Source organism: Pongo abelii, chromosome 6 (assembly GCF_028885655.2).
Source record: "Pongo abelii isolate AG06213 chromosome 6, NHGRI_mPonAbe1-v2.0_pri, whole genome shotgun sequence".
NCBI lineage: Eukaryota > Metazoa > Chordata > Mammalia > Primates > Hominidae > Pongo > Pongo abelii.
In genome coordinates, this window is record NC_071991.2 from 49,552,040 (window position 1) to 49,577,180 (window position 25,141).

At 42.1% G+C, this 25,141-nt stretch overlaps 1 long non-coding RNA gene and 1 pseudogene across 1 annotated transcript in view; both read right to left on the reverse strand.

The window, feature by feature from the left end:
* Nucleotides 1–25,141, reverse strand: part of LOC103891130 (uncharacterized) — a 66,932-nt gene that overhangs the window by 17,130 nt on the left and 24,661 nt on the right. Inside the window, exon 2 of the long non-coding RNA XR_002915855.2 lies at nucleotides 9,675–9,775. This is a non-coding gene — a long non-coding RNA (uncharacterized LOC103891130). The remainder of the gene's footprint in view (nucleotides 1–9,674; nucleotides 9,776–25,141) is intronic.
* Nucleotides 18,039–20,484, reverse strand: LOC129060337 (tigger transposable element-derived protein 1-like; annotated as a pseudogene).

The window sequence follows — 25,141 nt, forward strand, 5'->3', positions numbered from 1 at the left end:
GTTGGTCTTGAATTCCCGACCTCAGGTGATCCGCCTGCCTTGGCCTCTCAAATTGCTGGGATTATAGGCGTGAGCCACTGTGCCAGGCCATCTTTTTCTTATTGTTTTATAAGGGCTCTTTATATTAATAGAAAAACTAATAAAAACCCCTTTCCTATCATATTTTGCAAATATTTTTTCTCAGCCACTTGTGTCTTAATTTTGTTTTAAAATGTTTTTAAATTTTGTTTAAAAATATTTTTGCCACCCTGGGCAACATAATGAAATGCTGTCTTTACCAAAAATACAAAAAAGTTAGCAGGGTGTGGTAGTGCAAGCCTGTGGTCCCAGCTACCCGGGAGGCACAGGTGGGAGGATCGCCTGACCCTGGGAGGTAGAGGTTACAGTGAGCTGGGATCACGCCACTGCACTTCAGCCTGGGTGACAGAGTGAGACTTCATCTCAATATACATGGGCAGAAAATCACCTAATACAATTAAATCACAGGCCAGGTGCAATGGCTCACGCCTGTAATCTCAACACTTAGGAAGACTGAGGTGCAAGGATCACTTGAGCCTAGGAGTTCAAAATCAACCTGGACAATATAGGACCTTGTCTCTACAAAAAATTTAAAAATTAGCTGGGCATGGTGGTGCACGCCTGTGGTCCCAGCTATTCAGGAAGCTGAGATATATATATGATGTGAAAGTTTTTTAATTTTACTTTTTAAAATCCCTACTGATTTGAGATGCTAGCAGTTCATCAATTTTCTGCCATGTTCATCATTTTCCATTGTGTTAATATACTTTATTTGTTCATCTTCTTATTGATAAATACGGATGAATGTCCACTATTTCATTATAACAGTATTTCGGTGAACATACATAACTTCTGGTGCTCTGCTGCAAGAGTTTCTCCAGGTATAGACCTACAAGGGGCATTGCTGAGTCAAGGTGAATTTGTTTTCTAGGGCTGCCATAACAAAGTACAACAAACTGGGTGGTTTAAACAACATGCATTCATTGTCTCATTGTTCTGGAGGCTGGAAGTTCAAAATCAAAGTGTTAGCAGGGTTGGTTCCTTCTGACGTTGGTGAGGGAAGCATCTGTTCCAGGCCTTTCTCCTTGCATTATAGGGGGCTGTCTTCTCCCTGTGTCTTCTCACATCATCTTCCCTCTAAACAAGTCTGTCTCTGTGACCAAATTTTCATTTTATTGGATTGGAGCCTGATCTAAACACCTTATTTTAACTTATGACATCTGCCATGACCCTTTTCCCAAGTAAAGTCACATTCTGAAGTATTAGGGGTTAGAACTTCATCATAAGAATTTTGGGGTGAAACACAATTCAACCCCTATTATTCATCTATCTATCTATCTATCTATCTATCTATCTATCTATCCGTCTATCTATCTATCTATGAAGATATTGCCAAATTGCCCTCCAAAGTGGTACAACAACCTACAGCCCACCTGCAGTACCTGTAACATTAGCCTTCTTTATTTAAATAATAATATACAAACAGACCTTCAGGTGGTTTCTGATTTTTTGTTTTATTTTGTTATTGCTTCTATTAAAAACTGCAGCATTTCCATGAACATGCCCATAATATTAATATAAACTCAGTATTGTGGGACTTTTTTTTTTGCCAAGCTGGTGAGAGCAAAATAGCATCTCATTTCCATTTCCCTTTGCATTTTCCTTATTACTCTTGAAGTTGAGCATTTTATTTGACATTCAAGTTTCATTTCTGTGAATTTCTTTGTTCTGTCTATATTAGTAGGGCTATAAGTAAAATTGGTATAACAAAGACCTTCAATTCCAGGGACTCAAATAGCACAGAAGTTCCTTGTTCACTTGCATAACAGTGCAGACGTGAGTGGGACAACTGGGGTAGGTAGGCAGCTCTGCTGCAGCAAGTAATCCAGGATCCAAATTCCTTCCACCTTGTTACTATCCCATCCCTAGGGTATGTTCTCAGTTCACCGGATGACTCCCAGCCTTCAATAAAGTCTGAATGACACAATGGACTTTGGGGACTTGGGGGAAAGAGTGGGAAGGGGTTGAGGGATAAGAGATTACAAATTGGGTACAGTGTATACTGCTCAGGTGATAGGGGCACCAAAATCTCACAGATAACCACTAAAGAACTTACTCATGTAACCAAACACCACCTGTTCCCCCAAAAACCTATGGAAATAAAAATAAAATAAAATAATGAAATAAATAAAAAGAAATTATGCATGCTTCTAACCTTCCAACATTATTATACAATTCAAAATGTATGTTATACAAATTCAATAAATTTGCTTTAATGTCAAAAACAAAAAGTCTGCATTCCAGACTACAAGAAGGGGGTGGGGACAGTCCAAGTGCTATGCAAACAATGCCTTTTTCAAAATATCTGACTGGGAAATGCCCACATTACTTCCACTAACATCTGATTGGCCCAGATGTAGTCGTGTGGACACACCTAGCTACAAGGAAGCAGGAAAATGTAGTCTTTGGCAGGGCAGCCATTTGTAAGCAAAAACTCCAGGTGTTCTATTATCACATGGAATAAGAGGAAAAAGATACTAGAAGAAAGTTCACCATCTCTGCCACAATATTTTTTTGCCTACTTTTCTATAGAGTTTTTGTCTTGCATTTGTTAATAAGGAGTTCTTTATGATTTACATACTAATGTTTTGAAGGTTGTGTGCATACAAATATCATCACATTTCTATTTCCCTATATAAATAAAATATCATTCATTATATTCATGGTATCATTACCTATAACAATATTTTAATTTAACACATTTTCAACATTTATCAAACTTTTTATAGTTTCTGCTAACTGTATTTTATTTAAGAAGTTCTTTTCTGTACCTGTGTTAACATTTTTTTCTTCATTTTTTCCTCAATGTTTTACTTTTCATGTTTAGATCTCTAATTCACTTGGAATTTATTTTTGTGTATTTTTTTTTTTTTTTTTTTTGAGACAGAGTCTTGCTCTGTTGCCCAGGCTGGAGTGCAGTGGCGTGATCTCGGCTCACTGCAAGCTCCGCCTCCCAGGTTCATGCCATTCTCCTTCTCCTGCCTCAGCCTCCCGAGTAGCTGGGACTACAGGCACCCGCCACTACGCCCAGCTAATTGTTTTGTATTTTTAGTAGAGATGGGGTTTCACCATGTTAGCCAGGATGGTCTTGATCTCCTGATCCCGTGATCCACCCACCTCGGCCTCCCAAAGTGCTGGGATTACAGGCATTTTTGTGTATTCTTTAAGCTAAAGATCCAAGTTCTATCAGTACAGATAATCAACTGGCCTGGCACATTCAATAAACAGAAAACCCTTTCCCCAGTGACTGGTGATGCCATATCTTTCACAGGCAATGCTTCCATGCATTCGTGGGGGTCTGTTTATAGCTCTCTAGTGTCATCCCTACCAATGCCACATTGTCTTTATTATGAGAGCTTTATAATAAGCCTTGATCACTCTTTAGGGAAAATTTCCACACTTTCTTCTTCAAAAGTGCCTGGCAATTCTAGGCCGTTCTTTTTTCCATGTTACTTTTAGGATCAACTGGCATGTCATGGGAAAAATGTGTGGGTTTTTTACTTGTGATTTCATTGAATTCATAGATGAACTTGAGGGGAATTTACGTCTTTATGAGATTTATTAATATTCTCTCTGTCCATGAAAATGGTATACCTCTTTATCTATTTATCTTCCACGTCATCCAGTACCACTTTATATTTTCTTCATAGATGATTTTCATGTCTTTTGTTAGATTTAGTTTTAGTCAACTTATAGTTTTGTGGGTATAAAGCCTATTTCTAGTCTATTTTCTAATTTGTTGTTTCATGTAAACATGGATAGTGCTGATCGTTGTATATTGATCTTGCATCAATTGATCTTATTAAAATCTTAAAAGTGCTAATAGTTTATAATCCTCTTGGATTTTCTATTTAATCTATGAATAGTAGTAATTTACCTCTTCCTACTGTTTTTTATATCTTAAATTTTTCCTTTGTTCTATTGCATTGGTGAGAAAATCCAGTATAATGTGGAACAGAAGAGATAATAACAGGCCTCCTTGTTTTTGCTGACTTTAATATGAATATGCCTACAGTTTCACCATCAAGTATAATATTTGCCCTTGGTTTGTTTGTAACAGGTTAAGGAAGTTCTCTTGAATTTATGGCTTGCTAAGGATTTCATATCATAAATAGCTGTGAAATTTTATTACATTATTTTTCTGTATTTACAGGGGAAATTATATGATTTTCTTCCATTACTCCATGACTTTTTTGTTAAACCATACTTACATTCCTGAGATATTTTAAATTCATTACTCAATTTAATTTACTAATATTTTATGTAGAATTTTTTTCATATATGTTAATCATGATATCATTCTAAAATTATCTCTTGGTATTTTCTTTGTTCAGTGTTGTTAAGAAGACTATAAAATTAGTTGTCTATTTCCCCCTTTGCTTTTAATTATCAGTTTGTATACCAGTCCCACCATCTGATGTTCTTTTTGCCAAGGAGACTTTTATCTATTAATTATTCATGATGTATCCAGATTTGCTATTTCTTTGTCAATTTCATTTCTATTTTTCTAGAAAACTGAGTGCTTCATTTCATTTTCTCTTAAGATTTTTTAAGTCTCTACTGTCTGTAGTTATGGCCTCTTTTTCATTTTTTACATCTACATAGTTGTCCACTTATTGTTTAGGCCTATTTGAGTTGGGTATTCTACAACTCAAAATTAAAGGCATTCTGATTGACAGAGACAAAGACGTAGGGAAAAGTGGTGTACGTTCATACCATAGCAGTGAACTCAGGACCTGTCTTCCACACCACCATGACGTCTTCATGCTTTCCTCTGCTCCTCATCTCTTGTCCTTCAGGACTCGACCAAGCTGATGCCTCCTCCAAGAAGCCTTCCCCAACCAACCCACCCCAGTGAGCCTGGATGTTTTTCTTTTGCTTCCTTCCATAACACCACTTATCAGTCTGAATGGAAATGATCTGTCTCTCCGATTATCTTGGGCACTCATCCAGAGCAAGGAAACCATATTCATCATTCATCCCCAGAGGCAGGCAAGTGCCTTGCACATAACAAGTGCTCAACAAATACTTTCTCAACAAATCCGTAAATGGAGCAGTGTGGTGCATGTCAGGAAGAGTAGACCAAGGCCAGGCCTGGAAAGAGCACTTTGCCCAGAACATAACATTCTCAAGCTATAAAAAGATAGCAGCCATAAAAGTACATGCACCGGGGGCTGCATGTGTAAAACCAAAGAGCTCACCCCCTTGGGTAGGCAGCTTGCCCTCTGCCTGTCTGTTGCCTCTTCCTCTGTGTCAGCCTTATTTATACTGGGGACATGGCAGGGTGCCTCCTGGCCAGGAGCCCCTGGCTTGCAAGCTGGGGAGGCCCCTGCTTACTCCAGTTTCTGTCTTCATCCACTCCCCTCCACTTCTCCACCCATCCTCACCCCTGCCATGCGAAAGAGAAATCATGGCAACCGTGGAGGATGCTGGGCTTTGGAGCCAAATAGTCTTCAGTGAAGTCTTGCTTCTGCCCCTTCCAGGCCACGCACTCCTGGGCAATTTGTTTCTCCTCTTTGCACCTCAGCTTCTCTCTTCCCCATCCTCAGTCCCAAGATTCCAACTTTTGAGCATGTAAGAAGCTGTATGAACTCATTTCTGAGTCCCACTTAGTCAGCAACTGTATATTCAGCAGTGGGATATGGGCCTTTGTCATTCAGGGCCAATTATCCTTTCTGCTCCTCACATCTCCCTCCACAATCTTATCTGCTGTTCGATCTCCCCCTCCCTGCATTTCTTCTTAAATTCTCTTTTTACTAGGCGGAGGAGGCTCCTGGTTAGGAAAAGCCCAGAAGCAATTTAATGGTACACTTAATCCTTTTGTTGTTGTCTAGCCCTTGGCGGGCAGAAAGCCAGGTGCTCCCATTTCTCCTCCTGGGTAACTCAATTAAAGGAATTAAAAGGCTTCAGTTACATTATTAATTTTGAAGCTGTGTGCTTCTCACTCAGTAAGGACCCAGGAGAGCTTCCAATGCAGATGTTCTGCAGACACTCTACCCCAGACAGTCACATGGCAGATCATCCCTAGAACCCCTCGCCTATTTGCTTAGCATGGAGCAAGACTCTCACTCAACTCTCCCTCTCATGTGACATTCACAACAACCCTGTGACTTGGGAAGGACAGATTTCTTTATGTTTCAGGTGCTTTCCCAAGGCACCGAGGACACCAAGCACCTTTGCTTATGGGGCACACCTAACTGAGGGTAGCACACAAATAGGGAGGAGCTGTCTCATTTTACAAAACTGCTGGTGACCAAAGTGAATGGTCAGGAACCAGTACCCAGGGATAGGGGTACTGGGGGGCTCAGGGCCCCAGGGTCAGTAGTAGCCTGATGTGCAGAGTTGGCAGGATTGTGGCTGTAGATGGCACTGGAGTCGTCAGTGGATTTGCAGCTTCACTGGTGGTGAAAAGGCAGTACTATGACAAAGGAGGGGGCCGCCAGCTCTGAGAAACAGCCTGCCAGACCACAGGGGCCTGGATCTGTAGCCTTGGCAGCCAATGTAAGAGCTTCATCCCCAAGCAGTCAACATAGGATGGTTTATGTTTGGTCTCAAAAGGCCCCTAAATCAAAGTGGCTTAAAACAATACAAATGTCCTTGTGAGTCAGTAGGGAGCTGGGATGGGGCAGGGGAATGCTTTGCCCCATATAGTGGTCACTCAGGGACCCAGGCTGATGCAATTTCCATCTTCTCGTGCTGCCCTCTCTACATGAGGCCCAGGACTCACAGTCTCAGCCGAGGAGAGAGCATGTAGAACTGTGCACCTGCTCTTAAATGCCTCCACCAGGAAGCGGCACATAACCTCTCATTTCATTGGCCAAAGCAAGTCAAACGGCTGTGTGTTATGTCAAAGGGTGGAGGCCAGAGTGTAATCCTCTCATATGCCTGAAAGGAAGGGAAGGCTGGATATATTGTTCTTAACTGCCACCATAGTACTACTTGGATGAGCTTGGGCCACCTTGCTGGAAGATCCCTTTTGAATGGGACAAAGATGGTACACTCATCGCAAGTTCTCTTTATAAGCTTGGCACACAGCCCACCTGATGGGGCCTGACCACAGCTACAGATACCTCTGCCCACACAGAGCTCTTTAAGCTTTTGGGGGCCAGCCCTCTGCTGTGCTGTTTTAGTCTTGTGTAGGAGAAAGAGCTGAGAAACAAGCCATGCGACATTTCTCCCAACCTGTGATCCTGAGCAAGGCATTTCCTGTTCTGTTCTCTTTCAATACTTCTGATTATTTCCAGGAGGAAAATTGTAGACTGGGGCCACTAGATCTCCCGTGTCTTTCTAACACTTGTTAGCCTCTCTTTGTAACAAGGAAGAAAAAGATCTGTATCTCAGATCTAGGTAATCCTATTTTTTTCTTGTAATATTCATTTTCATAAATACCATCTATTTGAAACAAGAGATACTAGTTTTCAATCTACTTTTTGATGTGTTTCTTTTGAAATACAGTTATTCAAACTTTCAAAAACAGTTAGCTCACAAAAAGCTTTAAGAAAATCATAGTACTTGTTGAATGAGAGTTGGCCCAAGAATGTGAAGGTGTTAAGAAATGACTGAGGTTTGGCAGAGAGGCATCTAGTAACACCTTGTTTTTCCAGTGAGAAAACCACAGCAGAGCAGGATTGGACCTCAGGCAGTCTGGGTCCCGAGTCTGTCTTCTGGATGTTTAACCAGTACTTGCCAGCAGTGTAACCTTAAGCACAAATGATGTGAAGTATATGGGCCTCAGTTTTATCATCTGGAAAATGGGGATAATAATGGTGCTCATCTCAGAGGGTTTATGTGAAGACTAAATGGGTTCAAATATGCACAACTCTTAGAATAGCGCTGATAACTTAATACTGATTATTTCTGTTATCACTGTTTCCACTATCAGTCTCCACCTCGAGTGCACTTCTCTCCAGCTGCTTTCCTTTTGCAAATCAGGCCTGGGACTGAAGCTCACTAAAAGGAGGCAGTTAAGTCTTGTGGTTTATTCTGTTTTTATTTATTGGAGCAAATGTTTTCCTTGAAAATTAAGTAATTGAGTTAGCGATCACCAAACTAGGCCAAACTGGGTCTGGCCTTTCCTGCAATCAGTGACTTCAAAAGCAGTTGCTGCTTAAAAACAGGCAATGTAGCTGTTGGCCCTCTCCTCACTCCCCAATTCTCTCAATTCATTTCTTTGTTCAGTAATCTATTTCACATTCAGGTGGGAGTGGCTGACTGCCTGGCTGCAGCAGCTCCTCTGTATTAATCTGGGGGGGCTGGAGGCAAGCGGGAGGATGAAGTACAGCAAGCTAATTACTGAGTCAGACATGTGATGTCCCAGACCCTAGAGCAGCCCACGCAGGAGCAGAGACAGATACTGGAGCTGGTGCCGAGGAGCATGTCAATCACAAAGGGATTGGCAATCCATAAGAACAGCTCACAGGCTGGCCTCCCTCATCCTCTCCTAGGACTCCAGGCTGAGATCAGGCACAGTCTTTCAGGGGCCCAGCCTTCCACTGTTTTCTGCACAAAATCGTGTAATGGCTAAAGGGCCTGGACACCTGAGTCACAAAGTGTGGGGTTGAGTTCTAGCTCATTAGCTGCACAATTCTTAAGAAATGACCAAATCTTCCTGAGTCCCTGTTTCTTCACCTGCAGAATGAGGATACTAATATCTACCTTAAAGATTTGCCGTAGAAATAAAATGAGATCACTAATGTAAACTAGTCCGTAGAAAATAGCCTCTGATCCCATTTTATGCTGCTTTGTGTTCATGAGTGTAAGGCTATGAGAAATTGCAATAGGTTAATGAAACAACTATTCTTCCATCCACTTTCCTCTTGGTCAAACACTCCTGCCCAAACCAAATTATGACCCTTTTTTTTCCCTCACAGATTGCTTTTGTTTTCCCTTTTTGAGTGCTTTTTTTTTCATTTACAATATTGGTGCCCTTAAAATGGCAGTGCTGCTGTCACCTTAAGGGAATGATAAATAATTGACTACTAGATCAATCTTTAGTGCATTTCTTTCCATTATTTTTAGTGCGCACAAAAGCAGGGTTTCATCTGGCTAGTCTATGACCACATGTCAAACTTTTTTGTTAAAAAGTAAATCCCTGGGATATGAATAAATACTATTCATACAGAATCCAGAGTCTATGTACAAGCAAATTTGGAAAACATCCGGCTGAGCAAAGTTTAAAAAATTTACTTTAGGACCCTTCCAAGCCTTTACTATGCTGATGTGTAAAAGAACAGGATAAGATTCAGTGTTTCCCAAACTTGTTTGCCTGTAGGACCCTTTCTGCCAGGTTGGAACACTTGGAAGGGCTGGTGCCTTGTCAAGCTTCTCAAACTTTACTGTGCACATGGATCCTAGGGCATCTTGTTTAAATGTAGATGCAGATTTGGGAGCTCTGGGATTGGGCTGGACACTCTGTATTTGCGCCAAGCGCTCATGGGATGCTGATGCTACTAATCTGAAGACCACACTTGGAGAGTCAAGACCCTAAGGGGCTATCACATGGCACAGATGTTTGGGGAAATTCTCTTTACTGGGAAACAGCAGAAGAATCTAGTCTCAAATCAAAATATGTTTGGGGCAGTGGAAAGAATACTCACCAAGAGTTGGAACATCCAATTCGAGGTGAAACAGAAGAACTGGCCCCAGCTGGGTGAACTTGGATAGGTCATTTCTTTTCTTCAGATCTCGGTTCCCTCATCTGTAAACATGAGTAGGAGATGCTGCACTAGTAATAGTAGCTAGCCCCATAGAGCTGCTGTGAAGATGAAATGAAATTTTGTGAACCAGTACTTAGCACTATCTCCAGCAGTAGGCCGACACTGGTTGGAATGTTAAGCCACCTTCACACTGAAGCTAAAACTTTGTGTTGGAATCACACTTATGGTTGCCACAACCCTCTTAGTTTTCCACAAAATACATGGCTCGGCCGTGTTGACCCAGACTCACCTGCCTTCCCTGCCATCCATTGCCTAGATCAGGTTGAGCAGATGTAGGTTGTCCCATGTACTGACGGACTGTCAGAGGCTGCCCAGAGCCCTGTGCTGAGAAGGATGCTATCAGGGCTCTATGGGGAAGAGCTCCTTGACCAATTAGCCATGTCTGCTATGAGTGTTGGGAGGAACAGCATATGCCACCCACTCTTGCTCCCCTGTCCCAGCTCCCCACTTTGCTTATAATCACACAACTTTTATAAAATGATGGCAGCCTCCCTCCTCATGCTCAGCCCACACTTAAAATCTCCTCTTTCTTCAGGGCACAAAGCCAACAGGTAGCCATGCAAGCAGCTATTGACAGCACGCTGCCCTGCCTTCCCCACATTTAAGTCTGGTCGGCCGGCTCAGGCCTATGTTCTAGGACCAAAAGGGGCAACTCTCCTGTAGGGAGGCTTTAAGAGGTTCCCTGAGTCTTAGGTTTTTGCTAATCTCACAGATGTCTGATTGTTCCCAAACTGGCCTTATCACCATTCTCTATTTTACTGGGGTTGAAAGGATCTTCAGGCCACTTCAAACATGGGTAAAACCATCGATGCCATGCTCAGTGACCTCTGTCTTCAACTGCTTCTGCCCCAGCCCATATTGCACTAGTTCCAAAGGCTCCCACTTCAGTCTAGGCAACTTACCCCTGCATCCAGAGAAGTGGTGCTGCATCCTCTTCCTCACACCAGAAGCCTCTGCATTATCATGGATGCTTTCCTCTCCCTTGCTAACTCATGCCTGGCAAATCCACATCCTGTTGCACAATGTTTGGAAATGACAGGTGCCCACAAGGCTAATGTACCTCACATCACCATTCTCAGATTCATAGAGGTGAGCCTGGGTGCCTGTGAACTGCCCCCGTCCCTCCTCCTGGGACCTGATTGATTGGCTCAGGGGTCAGCCTGAACCCCAGTTGGACCATGCAGCGTCCCTTCCATGGGAGTGAGAGAGAAGGCTATACAAACTCAAGAGCTGTCATGGCCTTGCTTCCACCCCCAACCCCTCCACTCCCCACACCCCACCTTCCCCGGCCCCTAGGCACATGGGGAGGCAGAGGAAGCCAATCTGTAGATACAAAGGAGAATGCAGAAGGTGAAGAAAAGAAAGGAAAGAGGAGAGACAGAGAGCCCTGGCAGTAATGCTCCTCTGCCCAGGGTTCTGTCAAACATCACTGTGCCTTAGTAATAAAGCCCCCGTTCTGCTTAAATCAGCATATGGGTATTTCTGATTTAAGCAACTACAAAAATTCTAACCACAAGGTCCCCCAACTCTATCATAGTGATATGGCTCAATCTGAGAGTTTGTTTCCTTCTCAACTGACCCCACCCAGGATAACACCCTTCACATTTAGGTGGTTGCAGTAGTCATCTAGTCATCTGATTTGTCACTTTTATAAGATTATTGTTTTTCTAAAATTAATACAAAGGAAATAAACATGAAACATGAATGTATTTTTCCTACTCAAAGACAGTCCCAATTCCCCATAGTTACATTCTTAACTCCTTTGCTCACTATTTGAATTTCTTGTAGATTTCAAAAACATGACCAGTAGTCACCACTCTTAAAGTAACAAAGAAGGTGATACAGCAGATGCTGCAAACTGGCTCATTCAATGCTCATTTCAGCCCCTTCTAGCACCTTCCAATCCTGAAGAGGCTGGAAAGTCAAAGACTGCATTTCCCAGCTTCTAGGATTCTGGATGCATTTAGTTTCCACCAATCAGTACATATATGAGGATGATAAGGAACTGAGTCAGATAGAGAGAGAAAGGCAAGGAGCACGTTTCCTCTCCTGCATTCAGAAAGAAAAAGAATGATGGTTCTGGAAGTTCTCTCAGAGAAGTAAGGAAACCCTTAGCCCATATCTTCTCCCTTCTCATTGGCCCACGTTAGGCCATGTAACCATAACTGCATCCATTGCTGGGGTGAGTGGATGATATTATGTTGATTAGTGTAGGCCTGAGGCAGAGGTGTCCCTGCTCCTAGAGCCAAGAGTGGGGACATTTCCCTCACCACACATGTGAGGCGTATGGAAGAGGTGGACACTGAGATAAAATCCCAGATGATGACAAATAAAAGAAAGACGTTGGAATGGGAAATACAAAGACTACTTCTTCTCTGCTATAGTCTAGGTCCCTCCAGGGCAAGAATCTAGTCCTGTAGTTCTTCCAAAATGCCCTTAGTAATCATTCATGCACATATTTCTGTTTCCACTGGGCTTAAAGTGACGTTGGCTAGCAGGTATCTGTCACTTTGTTTTCCTCTTTAGTTCAAATTGTCTCTCATCTGTGGGGGCTATGAAAAGTGGACAGGGGCAATCTATGAAAGTGTTAATTAGAACCCAAGTTTGTGAATTCCCTTTGGTGAGTAAAGCATCATCCATATTTTCTAAGTTGGTGACAGTCTAGGAGTTGCTGTCTTCAGTGGAGTTAATGTTCCAAGCATATCTCATTATGATGCCAGCCATGTGCCCTCACTGGAAAATAGAAGTGAATAGCCTCCAGCAGCCCCTACCCTGGGTAAGCTTATACTTTGATGAGGAGGAGAGTCATTTACCAAATAAACACATGTCATTACTTATATGCTAATTACAAGTGCTCTGAGTGCCAGAAAGGAAAAGCATGGTCACTGGAAACACCTTATGCCTCAGTCCTTCCCTGTGAATATCACACTTCACTTCCTTGGCCCAGCCACCCCCAATACATATCTACCTTGGGCATCATTTCTGAGGCTGCATGGCCAAAGCCATAAATCTGTGCCCTTGTTTAGCGTGGCATGTCCTCTCCCTCTAATCCAATCTCCCCTCTGTGTGTTCTCGGTGCTCACTGATTTGGTTTGACAGCTATTTAATAAACCGATCTGCTTGCCTTTGACATGAGGCAGAAGTGGTGGGTGTTGAAGAGCTGCGAGGCCCTCGTGGACAAGGAAGCCCTTTCCCACTCAACACTCTTCCAGCTCAGTACAGATAAATTGTGGAGAACTGGAAATTAACCCAAGCTATCTTCTTTTCTCAAGAAAAAAAAAATCACTGGAGACCCAAGAAGCAGAGCAAGTACCATAAGTGAAAGAGATGGCAGAAGAAATCACATTTCCTGGCTCTCAGGGCAGGGGTGAACCCAGATCAGGAGCCTGGGAGCCTTCCTTCAATCTAGCTTTTATCACTTCAAAGCAGAAGGTCTTAAAGGAATGCCCTTTATGATGGATTCTGTCTTCAAAAACATGAAAGAAAAGGCATATTTTCTTAAGCCCAGTTGCTGGAAGCCAAGCAATTTCTCCGAGGTGCTTGGGCTGCAAATCTCTGTAATCAGGATGCAGTTTAGTGTGGCAGAAACAGCACTGGTTCCACAATCAGCAAACCATACTGGGATTCTGGCTGCCTCTCACAAGCTTTATGACTTTGGGTCATTTTTCTCAGCTCTCTGACCCTCAGTTTCCTTCTTTATAAAATGGGCATGCCATTCACCTCACAGGGTGGTCATTAGGATTAGATGAGAAGGCATATGGGAACATTTGTGGTACATAGTAGCTGCTCAAAGAATGGTAGCTAATTTTATTGTTTATTGATAGTACTTTAAAAAAGCACATCTGCTACCCATTCCATCTCCAAGTAACTATGTATCCCTGTTTTTTATTGGTGTATCATATAGAATATGTTTACTTGCATTGCACTTGCATTGGTGGAGCCCAGGATCTATTTCCTCTATGTTTTCAGCCTTGATCTTAGGGTGAAATATCATTTCTCACATTCTAATATCTTTTTATACAAAAAATGGAAGATGTACAAGCCAGGTCTGGGTTATTTTTGAATAGGAAGTTTAGACCATTGGCTTAAGAGTATGCAATCTCCCCTGAGAGTGGATATGTCTATCTGGCTGGGCCAGTCAGAGCAGATGTGGTTTCAAGACTAAATCTAGGTGGGTTCAACAGCTAAGACTGAGAAGAGCCAAGGGGTTTGAGTCCAAGCTGTTCTTCATGGACCAACAACTGTTCAAGGTAGAAAGTGAAGTTTGGGTGGCAAAATCCAGGAGCAATTGTTATGCCAACTACCAAGTATGACAATTCCAATTACATGTTCAGGAACTGGGAAAATGATACTGGGTGGTTCCAGGAGGCCAGTGAGCCTGCGGCAAGCTGGACTAGGTTCAGGGCTCCAATTATTATCTGTTTCTCATACGCTCTAATTCTAAAAGGTAGGCCATGGTTGCTTTGGAGGCTCCTGGGCATCAATGTCAACTCCCTAGGTCAAGACCTTACGTTATTCCAACAATTTCTGAAATACCTATATATATTCTTCTTTCCTCATTGCACAGTTATCTGAATAAGTAGCCAAAAGGAAGGACTGAAAAAATTACTACTGAGTGACTGGGAAAATTGCTGCTGAGTATGCATGCTGTGGCTTTGCAGAATTGTTCCTTCAAGGGACTTGGCCTATACTTCAGTCAATGGTTTCCATGTCTGAGAACAGCCAGGAATCTTGAATTTTCACTGGGGCTGCTGTCCACAGGCATCTGACCATTCATCCTTGTCTTCTTTTGATTGCACATACTAAGCAATGCTTCTGTTTGTTGCCCAACTCTCTCAGCCCTAGGAGCACAAAATTCTGTCAACCACCTTCATCTCTCCGTTGGTCTGTCCTCAAGGCCACCACTCTGCCTTTGCCACTTATTGCAATAATTGTGCCCACATTGCTTCTGACAGTTAAGTGCTGCCACCTGCCCTCTACGATTTTGGGATCCAGCCATCCCCATTGCTTTCAGGAGCTCAGTTTCATATTCACGTCTCCTGTTGGTAGCCCTGGTCTATGAAGACAGTCACCACTGAGCTGCATGACAATTTTAGCACATTCTCTGGGCCCTCCTCCCAAACTTGGTCAGTTGGTAAGTTTCCTGGACTTATGAAATACACCTGTTCTAGCATACCCAATTCTTCGAGGCTTTTGATTCTTTCCTCCCTATCTGCCATGGCAGTTCTGCAGGTGCTCCTTCACTGAGTGGAAGCCATCACTTTTCTCAAGCTTCCAATAGCCATTCTAGCAACCCATTAGCCTGACTTCGGGATCCTTGCCAAGGAGTTAAATCCTAGATACTGGAGAGTTCCCCATACCAATACACTCTTCTTTATCCAACTTTATTTCCTGCTGTTTTGATCCTGCACATGCAGGGACCCATCAGTACATACTAGCTAGATCCTAGCTTTAACACTTGTTATTGGTCTTATTGCCAGTAAGTAAGTGGGATGGTGTGAGACGCAGTGAGATCCTGAGTGAGGACAAACATTGTTTTGTAATTATTTCACTTGTGCTTTTTGCATGATCTTCAAGCAAGGGGAGGGCTACTATTTTCTAACAAGTAAGAGTGAGCCACTTACACCAAGTGGGTTCAGGGTTATTTAGGCACTCAAGATTTTCATAGCAGATATTTCACACCCAATTATTAGGGTCTCCTTTCTGAAACAGAGTCTGGCCTTTGGGAGGGAGACCTGCTAGGCTGAGAAGTCAAACTTCTCTTAAACCCACTGCTTATGAACTGGTGATTAATCATCCTGAGCTGGTTATAACCTTCAAAGAATCCATGCATGCAGCAACAGCCACTTGGTGCCACAGTCTTTGTAGTTACAACTTTTCTCATTCCACTCAAATTCACCAACTAATGTATTCCCATCCACTGATGTCCTAACCACATCCACTGTCAGTACAAGTTGTAACCATCACACCACGCAGTCTGCTAAGGACCATTCATGCTCCACATCCCACTAAAAATGGGATCTCATTGACAGCCCTGGCTGTTTATCCAGCTTTAAAATCCTATTTTAAATTTCACGTTCTAGGACCAATTGTAGTTCCATCTTCTAGAAACAAATGCTGAAGTGGAAAATTATGTGCAGAAAGTTTACTGGTATATACTCTCAACAATAAACCTGTAAATAAATGAAGAAGGCTGGATTGGAAAGAGGGAGAAGCTAATCCACAATGAAGCTGCAGCTAAGGCTTTAGCTAATTCTGTGGGGAGCTTTGGAGAAGGAATGGCTCTTCAGAGTGTCTTAAAGTGAGGCAAACAGGGCAGGTCTAGGAATCTCTGCACTGGACAGTCATTTGTTATGGCTCAGCCCCTGCAAGGGAAATGTCTGGGCAAGGCAGTTCCCTGTGACCAAGGGCAATGCTCAGTCGGAAATGCAGGTGTGGGTTATCCTAGCAGCTAGGGAATGGGCATGTCAGAGGGCAGCTGAGCAGAGCACCACAGTATCCACTTCATCATGTAACCTATATCTCACTTAAGATATAACACATTTCTGTCACCCTAGAAAGTTTCTCAGACCATTTGTCATCAACCTCCTGCCACTCAACCTCCCACCTCCCCACCACCAAGAGAAAACCACTGCTCTGATTCTATCACCATAAATGAGTTTTGCAAGTTCTTCAACTTCATATAAATGAAATCACAAAGAAAGTAATATTTTGTACTTGGGATATATCTTTTTTAGATTTAATCAGACTTTTGTGAATGTCAGTTTTTGAAATTGTTAGTAATATTCCATTATACAAATGCACCACAAATTGTTTATCTATTTACCTGTTGATTGACATGTTAGTTATTTTCGGTTTCTTGCTAGTAAGAATAAAACTGTCATAAACCGTCTTGAACAAATCTTTATATGAACAAATGCGTTCATTTCTTTCAGAAATGAATTTGTGGCTTATGGAGAACATGTGTTTTCATTTTTGTTATTGTTTTATTTCGAGTCACTTTAAACAAAGTGACTTTTTAAAGAATATTAGATGTATTATATACCCTCTATATAATATACCAATAAACTATTTTATTGAGGTATAGTTGACATGCAACAAATGGCTCATATTTAAAATGAGCATTTTCGTCATCCTCTCAAAGTTCCCTGTATTCTTTGTAATCACTCCCGTCTATATCCCCATCCCCATCCCCCAAGCAACCACTGATCTGTTTTCCCTTACTATAGTTTGTATTTTCTAGAGTCTTAAATAAATGGAATCATATAATATGTACTCTTTCAGGGGGATGTTTGTCTTTTTCACTCAACATAATTGTTCTGACATTCATCGATGTTGTTGTGTGTATCAATAGTTCATTCCTTGGGAACATGGTTTTTTTTTGTTTGTTTGTTTTTTGACAGAGTTTTGCTCTTTTGCCCAGGCTGGAGTGCAATGGCGTGATCTCAGCTCACTGCAATCTCCATCTCCCAGGTTCAAGCAATTCTCCTGCTTCAGCCTTCCAAGTAGCTGGAACTATAGGCACCCACCACCACGCCCAGCTAATTTTTGTATTTTTAGTAGAGACAGGGTTTCACCATGCTGGCCAGGCTGGTCTCGAACTCCTGACCTCAGGTGATCCACCCACCTCGGCCTCCCAGGGAATGTGTATTCTTAACAGTTAAAGAACTGATCAACAGTCATCCAAAGTAATTGTCCCCTTTTGCCCTCCCACCAGCAATATATGAGAGCTCAATTTTTCTACATCCAGTCGATATACTTTTGGTATTGCCAGTCTTTGTAATTACAGCCATCTTAGTGATTGTAAAGTGATAACACACTGTAGTTTCTCATTTGTATTTTCCTGATGAATAATGAGCAGTTTGCATGTGTTCCTAGACCATTTGTGTGTTTGGAAAATGTCTACTCAAGTCTTTAGCTTTTTTATTGTATTGTTTGTCTTTTTATTATGATTTGTAGGTGTTCTTAATACACAAGCATACCTCAGAGATAGTGGGTTTGGTTCCAGATCACCACAATAAAGCAAATATCATAATAAAGCAAGTCACACAAATTTCTTGGTTTTCCAGTGCATATAAAAGTTATGTTTACTCTGTAGTCTACTAAGTGTACAACAGCATTCTCTAACAAAACAATTTACATACCTTAATTTAAAAATACTTTATTGCTAAGAAAAGTTAACAATTATCTGAGGCTTCAGTTAGTTGTAATCTTTTTTATTTTTGCTTTTATTATTTTAAATTGACATGAAATAATTGTACATACTTATAGGGTACAGTGTGATATTTTAGTACATATATACAATGTATTATGATCAATCAGAGTAATTAGCTTACCAATCACCTCAAAAATTTGAGTCATAATTTTTCTGCTGGTGGAGGGTCTTGCCTCAACATTGATAGCTACTGACTGATGAAGTGACTGTGGCAAGTTCTAAAAATAAGACAATAAAGTTTGCTGCATTGATTTACTCTCCAGTTCATGAAAAATTTCTCTGTAACATGAGATGCTGTTTGGTAGCACTTTACCCACAGTAGAACTTCCATCTAAACTACAGTTAATCCTTTCAAAGCCTGCCACTGCCTTACCAACTTAGTTTTGCATTTTAAATTCTTTGTTGTCATTTTAACAATGTTCACAGAATCTTCATCAGGAGTGGATTCCACATCAAGAAACTATTTTATTTGCTCATCTGTAAGAAGCAGCTCCTCATCTGTTCAAGTTTTATCCTGGGACTGCAGCAATTCAGTCACATCTTCAGGCTCCATTTCTAGTTCTAGTTCTCTCGCTAGTTCCACATCTGCAGTTCTTTCCTCCATTTAAGTCTTGATCCCCTCAAAATCATCCATGAAGGCTGGAATCAACTTCTTCCAAACTCCTGTTAATGTTTGTGATGGTTAATATTAGGCGTCAACTTGACTGGATTGAAGGATGCCTAGAGAGCTGGTAAGGTATTGTTTCTGGGTGTGTCTGTGAGGGTGTTGACAGAGGAGACTGACATTTGAGTCAGTGGACTGTGAGAGGAAGACCCACCCTCAATGTGGGTGGACCCCATCCAATCAGCTGCCATTGCAGCTAGAACAAAACAAGCAGAAGGCGGGATGAACTGGCTTGGTGAGTTCTGGCTTTCATCTTTCTCCCATGCTGGATGCCTCCTCCCATTCCTCCTGTCCTTGGACATCAGACTCCAGGTTCTTTGGCCTTTGGACTCTTGGACTTACACCAGTGGTTTGCTGGGGGCTGTCAAACCTTCAGCCACAGACTGAAGGCTGCACTGTTGGCTTCCCTGCTTTTGAGGCTTTTGGACTCAGACTGAGACACTACTGGCTTCTCTCTTCCCCATCTTGCAGATGACCTATCATGGGCCTTCACTTTGTGATGGTGTGACCCAACTCTCCTTAATAAGCTCCCTTTTATATATACATATGTCCTATCAGTTCTATCCCTCTGGAGAACCCTGACTAATATGATGTTGATATTTTGACTTCTTCCCCATGAATCACAAATATTCATGAATCACAAATGTTCTTAACGGCATCTAGAATGGTCAATCTTTTCCAGAAGGTTTTCAATTTACTTTGCCCAGATCCATCAGAAGAAATCACTCTCTATGGCAACTATAGCCTTACAAAATGTGTTTCTTAAATAATAAAACTTGAAAGTCAAAATATTTCCTTGATCCATGGGTTCATTGGTTGCAGATGAATGTTGTGTTAGCAGGTGTGAAAACAACCTTAAAGTCCTTGTACATCTCCGTCAGAACTCTTGGGTGGCCAAGTACATTGTCAATGAGCAGTAAGATTTTGAAAATAATCTTTTTTTGTGTAACATAGGTTTCAACAGTGGGCCTAAAATATTCAATAAACTATGAAGAGATGTGCTGTGAACAGATGTGCTGTCATCCAGACTTTACTATGCCATTTCTGGAGCCCAGACACAACAGACTTAGCATCATTCTTAAGGGCTCTAGGATTTTCAGCATGATAAATGAGCATCGGCTTGAACTTCAAATCACCAGCTGCATTAGCTTTTAACAGGAGAGTCAGCCTGTCCTTTGAAGCTTTGAAGCCAGGCATTGACTTCTCCTTTCTAGCTATGAAAGTCCTAGCTGGCATCTTCTTCTAATATAAAGCTGTTTTGTCTATAGCAAGAACCTGTTGTTTAGTGTATTTATCTTCATCAATGATCTTAGCTAGATCTTCTGGATAACTTGTTACAAATTCTACATTAGTACTTGCTGCTTCATCTTGCACTTTTATGTAACAGATATGGCTTCTTTCCTTAAACCTCATGAACCAATCAACCTCTGCTAGCTTCCAACTTCTGCAGGTTCCTCACCTCTCTCAGACTTCATAGAAGTGATGAGAATTAGGGCCTTGCTCTGGATCAGGCTTTGGCTAAAGGGAATGTTGTGGCTGGTTTGATCTGCTATCCAAATCACTCAAACGTTCTCTATGTCAGCAATAAGGCTGTTTCACTTCCTTTTCATGTGTTCATTAGAGTAGCACTTTTAATTTCCTTCAATAGCTTTTCCTTTGTATTCAGAACTTGGCTAACTGTTTGGCACAAGAGGCCTAGCTTTGAGCCTATCTCGGCTTTTGAGATGTCTTCCTCCCTAAGTTTAACCTTTTCTAGCTTTTGATTGAAAGTGAGAGATGTGCAACTCTTCACTTGAACACTTAGAGGCCATTGTAGAGTTATTAATTGACCTAATTTCAGTATTTTGTGTCTCAGGGAATAGAGAGGTCAGAAGAGAGGGAGGGAGAGAGAGAGACAGACAGAGAGAGAGAGAGATGGGGAAACATCTTGTTGGTGAAGTCAAAACACACACAACATTTATCAATTAAGTTTGCCATCTTATATGGGCACAGTTTGTGGCACCCCAAAGCAATTAGAATGGTAACATCAAACATGATTCATCACATAGCACCAAACAGATATAATAATAACAATAACAATGAAGAAGTGTGAGATACTGCAAGAATTACCAAAATACGACAGAGATGCAAAATGAGCACATGATGTTGGAAGCATGGTGCCAACAGACTTGCTCGATTCAGGGTTACCAGAAACGTTCAATTTGTAAAAATCACAATATCTATGAAAGGCAATACAGCAAAGTGCACTAAAATAAGGTATGCCTGTATTCTGGATGCAAGTCCTTTATTAAGCATACACATTGGGATATTCCTCTCAGTCTTTGGCTTTCATTTCATGTTTTCAATGAGCAAAATCTTTTAATTTTGATGAAGTCCAAATTATTATTTTTATTCTTTTATGGTTAGTGTTTTAGTGTCCTGTTTGTGGAATCCCTGCTCATCCCCAGGTTGTGCAAGTATTCTTTATTTTCTTCCAGAAGCTTTATTGAATTAGCTTTTAAGTCAAGTCACTCTTAATGCCACATATGGCTATTCAAACATAAGAAATCTTTGGTAAAAGTGACCAAGCAGTGGAGTACAGAAAATGCGAAGGAGGTGGCAATGGGCAGGGGGCTTGAGGACCACAAAAGCAATGGGGTACCCAGCCCAGACAATCAAAGTCTCCCGATGCCAGGGAAACGTCCTCCTCTCTGGCTGTAAACTTGAAGCTGCTCTTCTCCATTAGAGCCAGGAAGGCCAGCTTTGCCTTTTAAAAAGGGGACCTGCAAATGGAATTCACACAGTGCCATGACCCTTGATGTGCAGCGTGGCAGGCTGTGGCCCAATTTGCTTCCACAAGCACAGCGCACATTCACAGCTGAGAGCTTTCCTCTCCTGCCCTTTCACACCCGCCGCTTCCAGCAAGGCCTCAGCCTCCTCTCCCTGACAATGTTTTGATATGTTGGGCTGAGCCTCTACAAGGGCTCCAGCTCATTTTTGGCTTCTGAACACACTTCTTTGGTCTTGTTTTCAAGGAGGTCAGCTTCAATTCTCTGTGACTCTTTCTCACATTTCAAGATTGAATCCAGGAGGCGGGCTGTACTTACTCTGTAGCTCCGTGTCCTCTGGCCTCCAATCCCCTGAAGCTCCTCATTTGGTTTTTATATCTAGATCCCTTTCAGGGTAAGATGAGGAAAGCCTGTACCCTGGAAATTGCCAGCCCCGTCTAAACGCTCTTCACAAGGAATCGGCCCAGCCCTCAGTCCTCTGCAGCCTGGGGCATGATTTGTACCTTGCCATACCTGAGTCACAGATGATTGGGTCCATGGAAGTCACGTGACCAAAGATCACATGATCTGGGAGCACCAATAAGAGGCTAGACAGCAATCTTCCATTGGCCCAGTGAAAAGGTAAGGTACTCATATGATCAAATTCTTTCCCTTGAGAATTTGAACTAAAATACATGGAAATAATTTGCCAAAATGCAGTTGGAGGGAAGGCAACATATAGCGAGAAACAGGTTAGGTGGCTGGAAAGTGCCACGTGTAAGTCTAAGCAACAGAGGAGCAGAGACACTGAGCAAACAGAGGAAGCTGCAAGGTAGAAAGAGCAGAGCACAGAGCAGATAGAGCCAGAGGTACTAGGAGAAGACGCTGGTCCTACGTGTGCCTCCGTCCCCAGATCCCACAAGCAGACTCCTGCCCTGTTGTGTTCCTACTATCAGCCTTCACAGCTATTAGGTATTTTGTGAGGATCTCTGTTTTCATCACCGAACAAGTTTGACAGAAACAGGAAGAGAAGAAGGGTGAGGCAGTGAAGAAAAACAAAATGAATCAAAGTAAAATGAAGATGGTGGTTACTGATCACTCCCCACCATAAACATTTGGGGACATGTTTAACATGACTTCACTCCATTTCCAGCAACACCCTTCCATTCCAACTTGCCTGTGAAGGTCAGTGAGGAGGCTCCTGCTAGACCTGTGAGGAAGGTAAATGCATTTTCGATGGGCTGGAAAATCTGTGTCATTGACGAGTGGCTCCTGCCTTATGCATTTTTTGGATATTTTGAAATCAAATCTTTTAAGTGCTTACTTCAAGGAGTGGAGTCTGGTTGGGCAATAAGAACAGAGGAACTGAATTGTGGCTTTTGAAAATGGCTGTCCGGCTGAGATTATTGGACACTGTATAGCATCTTTGCAAAATTCTGCAGTGTCAATCCTGAGAGTAAAGTGCTTTTTGTAAAAACCACGTATTAAGGGAGTGACATTCTGATAAAGACAGCGGTCACTTTATGCCCACAGAGCAACACCCACAGAAGGTGGGTATTTTCCGGATTGTGCTAAAGGAACGCAGATTACAACTACATGGTCTGCATGTAGTCAGCATTCCCACTCAGTTATGTGCACGAGCCAACCACAGGGATGAAGTCAGTGAAGTTTATTACACACACACACACACACACACACTCTCCTTGAAAATAGAGGACAGATCAGAAAGACAACTAGTTCACGGGAATTAGCTATTCAGCAGAAAGCTTACCACTCACTGTGGCTACCTCAGCTGACCAGTAAGAAAAATCACAGCAGCAATGAGCAAGGAGTATTCTATCCCATCTAGGATACTTTATTTCCTTAGTGTAGGACAAAATGAGGAGAAAGGCTTCAAGGTTAAAGTAAAGGATGGTGTTTGAAGGCGCAAGTAGATAACTGAGACCCACAGAATCTTCTTTCTGGGCGTGAAAAGTATCCCATACTCAAAGAAAGTTTGAGCTGGAAGAAACTTAAGCAAACCTAGTCCAAGTCCCTTGTTTAACAGGTAAGGAAGATGAGACACAGAGACCTTTGTGCAAAAGTAATTATTGGTTCTAAGTTTTGGGGCGGTGATCATAGATAATGGCATTCTATATAGCACTGAACACATCAGGACAACTACTGTGATAAAAACCACAAATATAGGTAAAGAGCACAGAGATCCAAGTCAAGATTGAATGCTAGCCAGTGACTCCCAGCCAAACATAATTAAGATGTTTATTTGTTATGCTTCTGTTTGAAAGTTGACTTCTCAAACTAGTTTTTGTGTGTTCAAAGTGTGTGGAACAGTCAGCAACATTTGTGTCATGGGAAATGTCTCAGCAATGTAGAATCTTAGACCCCAGCCTTGACCTGCTGTCTCACAGGCAGGTCCCCAGGTGACGTGTGCACAGGAGAGTTCGAGCATCCCTGTGTATTCAGTTTTTAGAGCTGCTCTAAGAAATTACCAGAAGCTTCAGTGGCTTCAAACAACAGAAATTTATTCCTTTGGTCTGAAATCAGGGTATCAGCTTCGTCACACTCACTCTGAAGGCTCTAGGGTAGGGGTCCCCAATCCCCAAGCCACAAACTGGTCTGTGGCCTGTTAGGAACCGGGCCACACAGCAGGAGATGAGCAGCAGGTGAAGGAGCATTACTGCCTGAGGTCTGCTTCCTGTCAGATCAGCAGGGACATTAGATTCTCACAGTTGTGCAAACCCTATTGTGAACTGAGCATGTGAGGGATCTAGGCTGCGTGCTCCTTATGAGAATCTAATGCCTCATGATCTGTCACTGTCTCCCATTCCCCAAAGAGATGAGACTGTCTAGTTGCAGGAAAACAAACTCAAGACTCCCACTGATTCTACATTATGGTGAGTTGTATAATTATTTCATTATATATTACAATTTAATAATAATAGAAATAAAGTTCACAATGAATGTAATGCATCTGAATCATCCAAAAACCATCCCCCTCCAACTCCCTGGTGTGTGGAAAAATTGTCTTCCTTGAAACCAGTCCCTGGTGCCAAAATGGTTGGGGACCACTGCTCTAAGCAACAATTCTTCCTTACCTCTTCCAGCTTCCGGTGGCTCCAGCAGTTCCTCAGTTTGGGCTGCATTTTTCCAATCTCTGTATCCATTCTCACTTGGCATTCTCCGTGTCTCAAATCTCCCTCTGCCTTTCTTTCATATGGACTCTTGTCATTGGATTTAAGGCCGGCCTGGATTATCCAGGATGATCTTATTTTGAGATCCTTAATCACATCTGCAAAGACCCTTTTTCCAAATTAGGGGACATGCACAGGTTCTAGGTGGACATATGTTTTGGGGTGCCACCATTGAATTCACTACAGTATTATAGGGGTCAGTGAGGTACACAGTCTCTAAGATTCAAGGGCCTGTCACAGGGAAAGAGAAAGGGCTAGATGTCACATTGTGGGAGATGAAGTTCTGCTCTTAAGGTTCCCCTACTTGTTATAAATCATTCAACAAAGTCTTCGTGGGCTTTAATTATGGGAGAAAAAGAGTGGAGACAGAAAAGGACAGAGAAATTCTTTCGCAGAAGCCTCCCTGGGTCCTCATTGGAAGAAGTGCACAGAAGACAGTAAATTAATTCAGCTTATCCTGAAAAGCACTGTTCTCTGGCCACGAGATTAAAACCACACAAGCATTAGAAGTTGGTCTAAAACCTATCTAT